Source organism: Mytilus galloprovincialis, chromosome 14 (assembly GCF_965363235.1).
Source record: "Mytilus galloprovincialis chromosome 14, xbMytGall1.hap1.1, whole genome shotgun sequence".
Taxonomy (NCBI): Eukaryota; Metazoa; Mollusca; class Bivalvia; order Mytilida; family Mytilidae; genus Mytilus; species Mytilus galloprovincialis.
The window spans coordinates 39,615,423-39,626,273 of record NC_134851.1 but is presented as its reverse complement, the minus strand read 5'-3'; the positions used below and the strand labels follow the sequence as shown (position 1 = coordinate 39,626,273).

General features: G+C 30.7%; 1 long non-coding RNA gene across 1 annotated transcript; it reads right to left on the bottom strand.

Moving 5' to 3' along the window:
* Positions 1-559: 559 nt before the first annotated feature.
* Positions 560-8,612, bottom strand: LOC143059145 (uncharacterized). Its single transcript, XR_012973403.1, has 3 exons — positions 7,802-8,612; positions 4,048-4,149; positions 560-659 (listed from the first exon to the last, which is right to left on the bottom strand). It is a non-coding gene; the product is annotated as an uncharacterized LOC143059145 (long non-coding RNA).
* Positions 8,613-10,851: the final 2,239 nt, after the last annotated feature.

The window sequence follows — 10,851 nt, the reverse complement described above, 5'->3', positions numbered from 1 at the left end:
TTTTATTCAGTTTGACAAATTGATACCAGCAATCATTCAGATAAATTGTCAATGACTTCTCGGTCTTGAGTTCTATATTATTTTGTACAAATTATTTGAAAAATATAGAAAAGTCTTTCAGCTCTTACTTAAAATATAGATAATTCTATGATAAGGAAGTCTATATTATTCAGTTTGACAGCTTTTAACATGTCGTAATATATTTGTCAACTAGTTTCAACTGAACCAAATCACTACTTTCCTTCGACTGCTCCACCAAAATTGTTAAAACATGTAATTTCATCCCCCGTCTTAATATTGTATTCATATAATTTAATTATATAAAGAAGTAGGTCCGGTAAGCGTAAGATACATGTGCAGTGTATTGTCAAAAACAGTCAATATTTAGGTTAACGAAGTTTTTCTTGCCAATAAATTGTTTAATGTTTACATTTATCACAATTTGATGAAATTGCTATATTTTGGGGCCAAAAAGTGGTGTAACTGAACCTACTGCTTTAAAAATATATGAAAACAATAACATGTTATACACCGTCCAATATATGACTTACATTGTGACTATTCTGACGTTTCTTTCGTTTATCTCTGTTTTCAGCTGGTAATTTTCGCCCAAAAGTTCAATTTCTTTTCTCTCCATAAGTTGTAATTTTCCAGATAATCTAAGCATATTAAATGAAATGACGTTAAACATATACAGAAGAGGAAAAAAGAATAAACAGACATATCAAACTCCATTGACAAATAAAAAAGAAGACATCTAATAAAACTGAAAATAAATAAAATGTTAGACTTTCTAAACTACTGGGAAAAATTGAAAAACTAGTTATTTTTTATGTGAACGAACATGACGTAATAAACCCGACAAAAACAACAAAAAAGGCATATATTTAAAAAGAATACGAAAGACAATTTATCTATATATTAAATAAACATCATTCAGGTTTACAAATTCAAAGAACTAATAAGAAATCAACAAAATATTTCAATCATACCATATTTAGTTTATATGTCGTGTACAAGTTGCAATTTTGTAATTGTTATACATGTTATAAACTGTACAATGCAAACGTACTCGTTATAACATGCATAATAGTGCCTCGTCAATGTTATAACATGTACAAAAGTTACTTAAAAATGGTTTTAACTTTTACAAATTTTGAAAATTAAGATATATTTCTATTATTACAACAGTTGTTTTTAACCTCAATAACGTTTTCATCATTTTTTTTTCGTTCGTGTTAGCGTGTTTTGTCCTTTTTAATATAGTAAATGACCGGATGAAAAGTTCTTATGGTTTCCTTATATCTTCTATTTAGTATTCTTATATGATAAATAATAAGGGGCAGTGTCAACTTTGAAGGCGATAGTAAAATACTTTCATACTAGATGACACTTAAAATGCAAAAGAATACCGAGGATAGAATTTACAATTAAATGCCGTGAAAACTTCTCTGCCAGCAATACTCTGTTTTCAAAGTAGAAGATAGATATTTAAAACATCAAAATGACATCAACATCATACTAATACAAAAATTGAAGTCTTAAATTCACATCAGTTAATTTGGAGGCCAAAAATGTTGAAGAGCAGATTTGGCACTCCTGAGATATTCGTAATCAAGCGTGGTCCAATGAAAAGAATTTCTTCTCTTTGTCTTTTATAGATAGATATTTTAGTTGCATAGTGTGTTATTGACCTAATACGATACAAACGGGGTCAGTAAATTCCATATTGGTTTATAGCGAAGCAAACTATGTAAAGAATGTATCTTACTGACTATCTTAACATGTGATATATAGACTGATGGCCTATCAAAGTGATTAAGTCTTCATTACCGTTAATATTAAGAACCTACTTCCAATGGGTCAAATACAAAAACGAATGCCAACAATAACAAATTGTTAGTTTTAAACCGGTTGCATGATTTTTTTTCATTTGTTCATTATCAATACGTCGTCTGTTAAAACCTTTACGAATTTTCCACAGCACCGTGTTGTTTAATAAAGGGACCACTACTAACCGTGTATTGAAATAATCGCCGTCTACTTAACTAATTTAATTAACCGATCTCCACACGGTCATTTTCAACCAATCATATTGCTAGAAATGTAAAGTAGGTAAGAAAATGTGGTATGAGTGCCAATGAGACAGTTCTCCTTATCATCCAAGTCATAATTTGTAAAAGTACACCATTATAGGTTAAAGTACGGTATTCAACACGGAGCCTTAGCGCACACCGAACAGCAAGCTACAAAGGGCCCCAAAAGACTAGTGTAAAACCATTTAAACGGTAAAACCAACGGTCTAGTCTATATGAAAAACCAGAAACGAGAAACATTTATGAACCCCATTATCAAACGACAACCAATGAACATCAGGTTCCTTACTTAGCCACTCAAGAGAGGTGCAAACAAATGCAACAGGTTCAAACGTTTCAATAGGTAAAACCTTTACCATTGATTGGAAATTAGTGTAACATCACAACATAGAAAGACACACTTTAAGATATCAATTGAAATGGCTTCACTCAATCATAAGACACATGACAACAAACAAGTGAATTTACACTGAATGAATAAATTTGATCTATGACACAATGTAGATACAAAATTGTATACATACGAGACATTGTTATAAATTTTGCAGACATTGTCATTAAAAATCAGATGAAACTACTTTATTGTCAATGAGGAAATGTATGCTATTATTAAACAGTGTCACACTGCTGAAGGCAATGGTGTACTACATAAAACACAATTACATGAAACCCAATTTGCTAAAATAAGACATGAAGCTATAAAGCGATTTCTGAAACTTTGTGATCATTGTCCTCTAAAGAAAAAACGTTTTAGACTTTTGATTATTGTTCTTTATTTTTCAAGAAATTTCAAATGTATATTCTGCTTTACCTAAATTTATTAAAGCAGTATTGTGTACATGTTATAACAAGGTAATTTTGTACGTGTTATAACTTGTATTTTTATACGTGTTAAACTTGCTTTTTTTTTTTTTGCATTTAACAACTTGAACATGTGCAAAGTCCAAACATGTTCACGACATATACATTAGAGAACAATGCATTTTGTAATCTTTAATTAACATTTTTTCCTCTGAAACTACTGGGACAAATTAAACCAAACTTGGCCTAAATCATCTTTTGGGTAACTAGTCTACCAATGTATCCGACGACCCAACCTATGAACTATGATGACCACCATCAAAATAGAACATAGGGCTTTACATCAGAAGTGTAAGGGAAAGCTATAAAAATACAATCTGAAATGGTAACATGTTTAAAACTAATTTGAATATTGATAAGGGATCTTCATTAACCATTGAAAGACAATGAAATGACATGTTTTCGATTTAACTTCTGTACAAGTTATTTAATTAAATCAAACTTGGTCTCAATCACTATTGGGGTATCTAATGCTGTTTACTAGATTTAGACCTAATTATAAATGATTTCCAAAAGATACAGTTCAACGACACACGCTCGTCAGAACATCACGTTTAGATTATGTACAGGTACAATGTAAAGATAAGGGACGGTATGGTAGGGTCGAAATTACTTTACAATATTAATGATGTAATCTTATACGTTAGATCCAGCAGACTAATTCAGTGTAAACGGTTAAGATTCGTAAACCAAACAAACTTTGGCGTATTTTTATCCTAAAAACTCAGCTGTCGACGAAAACACCAGTACCAATTAGTTGTATGCATCTTTGTTGCAATTTTGTCATACATGTATGGAAGAGTTCTTATTCTTTTTACATAGTATGAATAACATATGGATACAGATTATTAAAATTTACTAGTGTTGGATAAGACTACAATTATGACTTAATTTTGTGTTATGGAAACAGAAAACGGTCATCAAATATTAGTGTTGTCTTTTCTTCCAAAGATTAGTACAGCAATCTCCAACATATCAGCTTGATAAAAGGTGTGGAAGAAAAATCATCTATCTTTAAGATATTTGATAAATGTTCAATCAGTTATTTAAAACTTTTTAATTTTGTCCATCTCTAGCTATGGTGACTTACTTAGACAGGTTATCAATTTCGTATTGTTTTTCTTTCAGTTTCTCGTTTAGAATATCCCTCTCTTCTGTAAGAGCGGCAACTGCTGTCTCTTTGTCTTTCAATCTGTATATAAACAAAATTAATAGAGTAAGATCTATAGAGTAGATAGTTGTTTAAATTCCGTTAGTTTATTCCGACATGGCAAATTATGGCAACAAACAAAAACTGAAATACATCAAAAAAGAAGAAGAAATGTTAGCGTCAACGTCAACGTAATATGAGATGGTTATATATGTAGCTTAATAAGTTGTTTCGAGTCAAATACCAACAAACAACATCTTTCAGAGGTGAGGTCTTACCAGCGTGTTCAAAAACTCAAACGTATATCTTTTTTACAGATATATGTTTCATTAAATTATATTATTCAAATTATGAGATAGATCTGTTGAAATAAAACACATTTTTCATAATAAACTATCCAAATAAAAGATACTGTGTCAGCGCTATTGATGAAAAATTCTAAAATATTCCAACTAAGGTCAATTTGCAGTAAATGGGCTATACATATAACGGAAAAATACCACAAAAATTCTAGAAAGACGTATCAGCATCGCTTTGTAGATAAATTCATCATAGACATCAGGACTAAATTTTGTATATACGCCAGACGCGCGTTTCGTCCACAAAAGACTCATCAATGACGCTCGAATCAAAAAAAGTTAAAAAGGCCAAATAAAGTACAAAGTTGAAGAGCATTGGGAACCAAAATTCCTAAAAGTGTTGCCAAATCCAGCTAAGGTAATCTATGCCTGAGGTAGAAAAGCCTTAGTATTTCAAACATTAGGCCGTAAACATCGATTTCTTTACGTTTGGCACAAGTAACCATGTAACAGATTGATTGTTACACCAAGACCATATAAGTATTATTAAAATGATTGATTGTTTCTATACAAAAGTTCACTAGTTTTGAAAAATCAATGAGTACTCATTTAGAAAACAAAAGAGATACATTAATATTTTTTTCGATCATTAATGAAAGTTTAACAAGAAATTTAGACTGCGACTAGCAGAGAAAATGCTATGATAGATATTTGAAGAAAAAAATAAGGGGAAATTTTTGCAAACGAAAACTAGTATTTTCAAACCAGTACTTAGTAGTATGTAGTTGTTTTGAGGCGTTTGTACTATTGGGGAGTGTCTTCTTGAGATGAATCAACTTACAGTAATAATAAAAAATCTTTCTGTGTTATATTTGCATTTACAGGTTAATAGTGTGTGTCATAGTTGACAATACAAACTTTTTATTGCATTACATAGTATTTTATTATTTCAATTTACTAAATAATGTTTTTGGTTAGTGTTGGTCCCCAATGCCGTCTATCTTTCTTTCTTGCCTTTTAAACTTTTGTTATCAAAGCGTCACTGATGAGTATTGAAGACTAAACGCACGTTTGGCGGGAAAAATTTTAGAAAGGTGAAAATTGTTGTCCATTCGTTTTATGTGTTTGAGCATTTGATTTTGATTCCAGCATGGGAATCTGTACAGGACATCCTTTTTATCAAGTAAAGTTGCAAATTCTTCAGTTTTATTCAGTTTGACAAATTGATACCAGCAATCATTCAGATAAATTATCAATGACTTCTTGGTTTTGAGCTCTATATTGTGTTGTACAGATTATTTGAAAAATATAGAAAAGTCTTTCAGCTCTTACTCAAAATATGGATAATTATATGATAAAAGGGTCTATATTATTCAGTTTGACAGCTTCGAACAAGTCTAACTATATTTGTCAACCTGTTTTAACTGAACCAAATCACTACTTTTCCTAAGATTGCACCACCCAAATTGTTTAAACATGTTATTTCATCCCCCGTCTGAATATTGTATGCATATTATTTAAACATATAAAGGATTAGGTCCGGTAAGGGTAAGAAACATGTGCAGTGTATTATCAAAAAAAGTCCATATTTAGATTAAAGAAGTTCTTCTTTCCAATAAATTTCTTAAGGTAGCACAATACAAGCAACTAAATTTTATTAGAATTTCATTTTCAGCTGTTTTTGTTACTTCTTAATATTCCGAAACCACAGAAGGAAAAATGTGTTTACATATCTTGCACTGTTAATGAGTTTTGATGATAATTAGTTTTATAAGCAAATGCACGTGTCCAACTGATACAAGATAAAAACATGTGGGCAGTAATTTGTGGTTAATCAATAGAATCATTTGATACATTGTAGCTTTATGACCTCTGACCAGCAATAAAAATAACAGTTATGAAAAAGAGGTGGATTATGAATTGATGGAAAAATGAAGTTATTGAATTCCAAGTAAAAATACATTTCTTTATTGGAGCTGCCAGGAGAAAAAAAACCTTAGTTTTTGGAGATATAGAGGGAATCAAAATATAAATGTACAAATATTAAACAAATATGATTGTACAACAATTAATGTTTCTGATGTTAATACTAGAATTTCTTAAGGAGAATGTTGACAATTAGTATGAATTCTTTTTAAAAGAAAATACAAATTGAATATTTCATTATCAAACTGCAAAAATTAAAAAAATGGACTTTATATAATACACCATATTGTCATTGTATACAATTACATTTTTAGAAACCCCCATATGGATCCTCTAGTCTGACCAACGGATCATTTTGTGTACACATGCATAACTTACTTTTTGTAACAATGCAAAAATCAAAACATATCATTTTATGTATTAAATGAATAAAATCCATATTGAAGAAAGTAAATGCAATGTGTAATTAAACTTCTGAGATCATTTATAGTAAAGGTTTATCATGGTAGGCGGAGTTTTGACCATATATGTAGCAACTGACTTCCAGCAAGGTCACTAATGATATAACATCTGATTTTTTGTGCATAGGGTGTGCATTTTCTTTATACATTTAGTATTGCTGAAATAGAATGCTTTCTGACTGGTCAAAACCTAACTGATTTATGATAAGAGGCCAATCTGAAGTATCCCCATGGTACATGTGTGAATTATATTGAAGTTGATGGGGTGCAAGTAAAAAAATTCTTATTTATTAAATTGTTACACATTCATTTTTGTCATGAAAATGTAATTTTAAATAAAATTAGCTCCTTGATGATATGCCTGATTTTCACACATGTTGTTCCTTGATCATAGTTATCAAAGGTACCAGGGTTATAATTTAGTACGCCAGACGCGCGTTTCGTCTACAGAAGACTCATCAGTGACGCTCAAATCAAAAATATTTATAAACCCAAACAAGTACAAAGTTGAAGAGCATTGAGGATCATAAATTCCAAAAAGTTGTGCCAAATACGGCTAAGGTAATCTCAAAACTGTGTCTCAGATTTAAAAAAAAATCTTGCTTCTTTCTTTTGGTACTTCATTTATAAACTTTAAATTGGAATGAAAAAAATACATCAGTTTATAGTTGTCTAATTGACAATGTCAACTTTGAAGGCAATAGTAAAATACTTTGATACTAAATGAAACTTAAAATGCAAGGATAGAATTTACAATTAAATGCCGTGAAAAATTCTCTACGTATTTGACACCCTCACTTTTAAGTCAGTCTTGAACTTTAAATCATTTATCATATCGCTCTTTTCTTTATCAACGATAATTACTTTTTTCAGAAACAGGTATATATTTGTTACTTTCTTACTCCACACAAAATGACCTTTAAATCTATAACATGTATAAGGTTTAGTTCAAATGCCAAGGGAAATATCATCCGACTATAATTGACAAATTGATCATTTATAACATACCCCATTTGAAACTGTTTATCAATTCCGTCCATAATAGCTCTTCTAAATGTGTCCTGGTTGAAACTTGACATTTGTCTTTGGCTAGACAAGGGTTGAACACTTTCCTCAGTCATAGTTTGATATTCTGTTTGAAGACCTTTCCATTCCAGAAAGAACAAATTGTCGTGCTGTTCTTGCAGGAGATTTTCAAACTTCAACAATATGTCAGAAGATGCATTATAAAGACGTTGAAGGAAAACGCGAGTTCCTTTTAAATTTTGTGTTTCGGTATCACGAAAGTTAATTGCAGTAGTCACTTCAATATGTTTATAATGATTAACGATCTGATGTATCTCCGACGTTTTCTCAACATCCTTGATGTGAGAATCACAACCAGATTGAATGAGTAACGAATGTTCGCCATCAATAGTTTCTAATGTCTTTTTTTGTTCTTCAACTTTCGTTTTCATCTTGTTTATAATCTCGTTAACCTCCTGTCTATGGATATCGGTAATCGACTTAATTTCCTTTGTGATATGTCCATTATGAGAACCTGTCATGCATGTTTTGCATGTCAAGCAGTCACATTTACTACAATAATAAAGAAACTCTTTTTTGTGAGAATCACAAACTGGAACCTGTTTGTAAATACGATTTCCGGCCTTATGAATATCTACAACATTGTGATCCCGACAGACTGCCACTCTATCATGAATTTCCTTTCGGCATTGAGAACACAGAACTTGTTTGTCTTCATAACAATATAAAGTTGCTGGTTTATTGCAAAACTCACAACTTTTTGATGGAGTTTGAGCCATTTTGACACAATATTACAACTAAATGTTTATCAAGGCAAATGAAATATTATTAGATATGATTTTATCTGTTATTGTTTATATGAATAGAAAGTGTGTTTATCTTTCAACAACATCAGATAAAACACGATATAAATGTTCATAAACGCATAAAATAAACATTAACTTAACAATTTACTCAAAGTAAAACAATATTTTACTTTTGTGTTACTTTTGTTGTTACTTCATTACAGATGACCCTGAATGTATTATTTTATTTACTTTTTATGTATTTCTTTAATCTGTTCATTGCAGTAATATGTCCCCTTAGTCGTATGACTCGGTATTTGTGTTTTCGCCTTTTTTCCTCTTTGTCAGGGTATTTTGGTATTTTATTTTTTTTTAATCTGCGGCGTCTTTGTTAATTGTATTTGCATGTTTATTTGAAGTATATAATTAAGTTATGTTGTTAATCAAAGCCGCTAAATCAATTTGGAAATTGAATAGTTAAAAACGAACTTGGATCTTTCTAGTGTCGAAGGCAAAGTCGAACCTTGGTCGATTGTTGGCTGTTCTTGTAATGACGATATGCAATATCAAAGAAATAAAGAAAGTGCTTCGTGCTTCAAAAATCCTAAAGTATTTTAATTTCCAAACTTTAAAATCTTATTCGAAGCATTTCTTTACAACTCTGTTATAGGACAGATAAACACACGAATAATAGCTAACAAAAGGTGCCAGGTTTAAAATTTAATTTGTCAGACTCGCGTTTCGTTCTAACAATACCAACCAGTGACGCTGTGATGAAAAAAGTTCGTAGGCCAAAATAAGTACAATGTTGAAAAGCATTTAGGACAAAAAATGAGCTAACAGTTGGTGTAAATAATCGCCTGTATATTCTGAATGCGTTTCTTTCGTCCTTTTTGTAAAAAAAAACAAAATATTTCTATCGTTGTTTTAAATTTCATTGTTTCAAGTTATATGTAATAATGCAATGTTCTCGATGAAAATGCATACAGCACATTAAGGGCTATACCCATTTTGCAAAAACTCTCAAAAGCGTTCGTAGATATCCTGTTATAAGGCAAAATATTTGGGCTCATCCATTTTACAAACAATTTCTTCAATGACACTCCGAAATACAAACACTTTTCAGTCCTTGTATCTATAATGAGTTTATTTATTCCACTGGACTTATGTCTTATCATATTCTAATCAATTATCGACCAATCATTCCAAGTACATATAAACAGGCATTTTATAGATACAATCAAAACGTGACGCAACATATCGGAAACTTTTCGTTACTCTTAAGAAAATGTAAGTGTATTTTGTATTTTTACTTTTTTGCGTCTATGTTTCATTTCATTAGGATACGCTTTTTCTTTTCTTTTTTCTGAAAATACTAAATTGATTGTAACCGAATATTCCGTTGATTATTTTCGTTTTTCATTACCCTTATCAAAAGTTTCAAATGCAAAATTCATACGATATATATAATAAGTAAATACACAGGCTTAAACGCTATAAAAAAAACGCCCACACCGATAACATTATTAACATATATAACATGTATAATTTATCATGTTTACTCTCGGTATATTTCCTAAAATTTTTGTAAATTTCTTAATACAGTGCATACTAGCATGTACAGATGTATTGAGATTCGAAAGAAGCAATCAAGGAACAGTGAACAATGTTAGACATTGGACAATGGACAGTGATTTGTGGGTTAATTTGACCGAAAAGTGATTCATTAATTCGCTATTTGACTTTAGTTTTGCTGTTTATTTGACATGTGTCGAAACTAAAGACCACTGCCCTGACATACCTTCTTTACATATTGATGCTGCTTTGAAAATATGGAATTACCTTAGAATCGATGATCAACCTGTAAAAGTAAGTTAATCTAGACATCAATATTGCCACTTCCGAATAGTTGAGATTACTTCCTTAAACATATAATCATGCAAACATTAGTGTTAAAGTACCGTAACAGCTTAAGTATGTTATGTCTGTAAATAAGTTCATCATAATAACCAGGATTAAAATTTTATATTTGCGCCAGACACGTGTTTCATCTACAAAAGACTCACCAGTGACACATATAAGACACATTTGATGACTCAGCCATTGTCAAAATATTGATGACATTTTCAAAAATGAAGGCCGATTAACTGTAGTTCCTTCAATTCAATCAAGTTGTCAAAAATGCACATGATAATTCAAAATGCAATATACAGTGAAACCGATGTGACAAATTGTCTTTACTATATA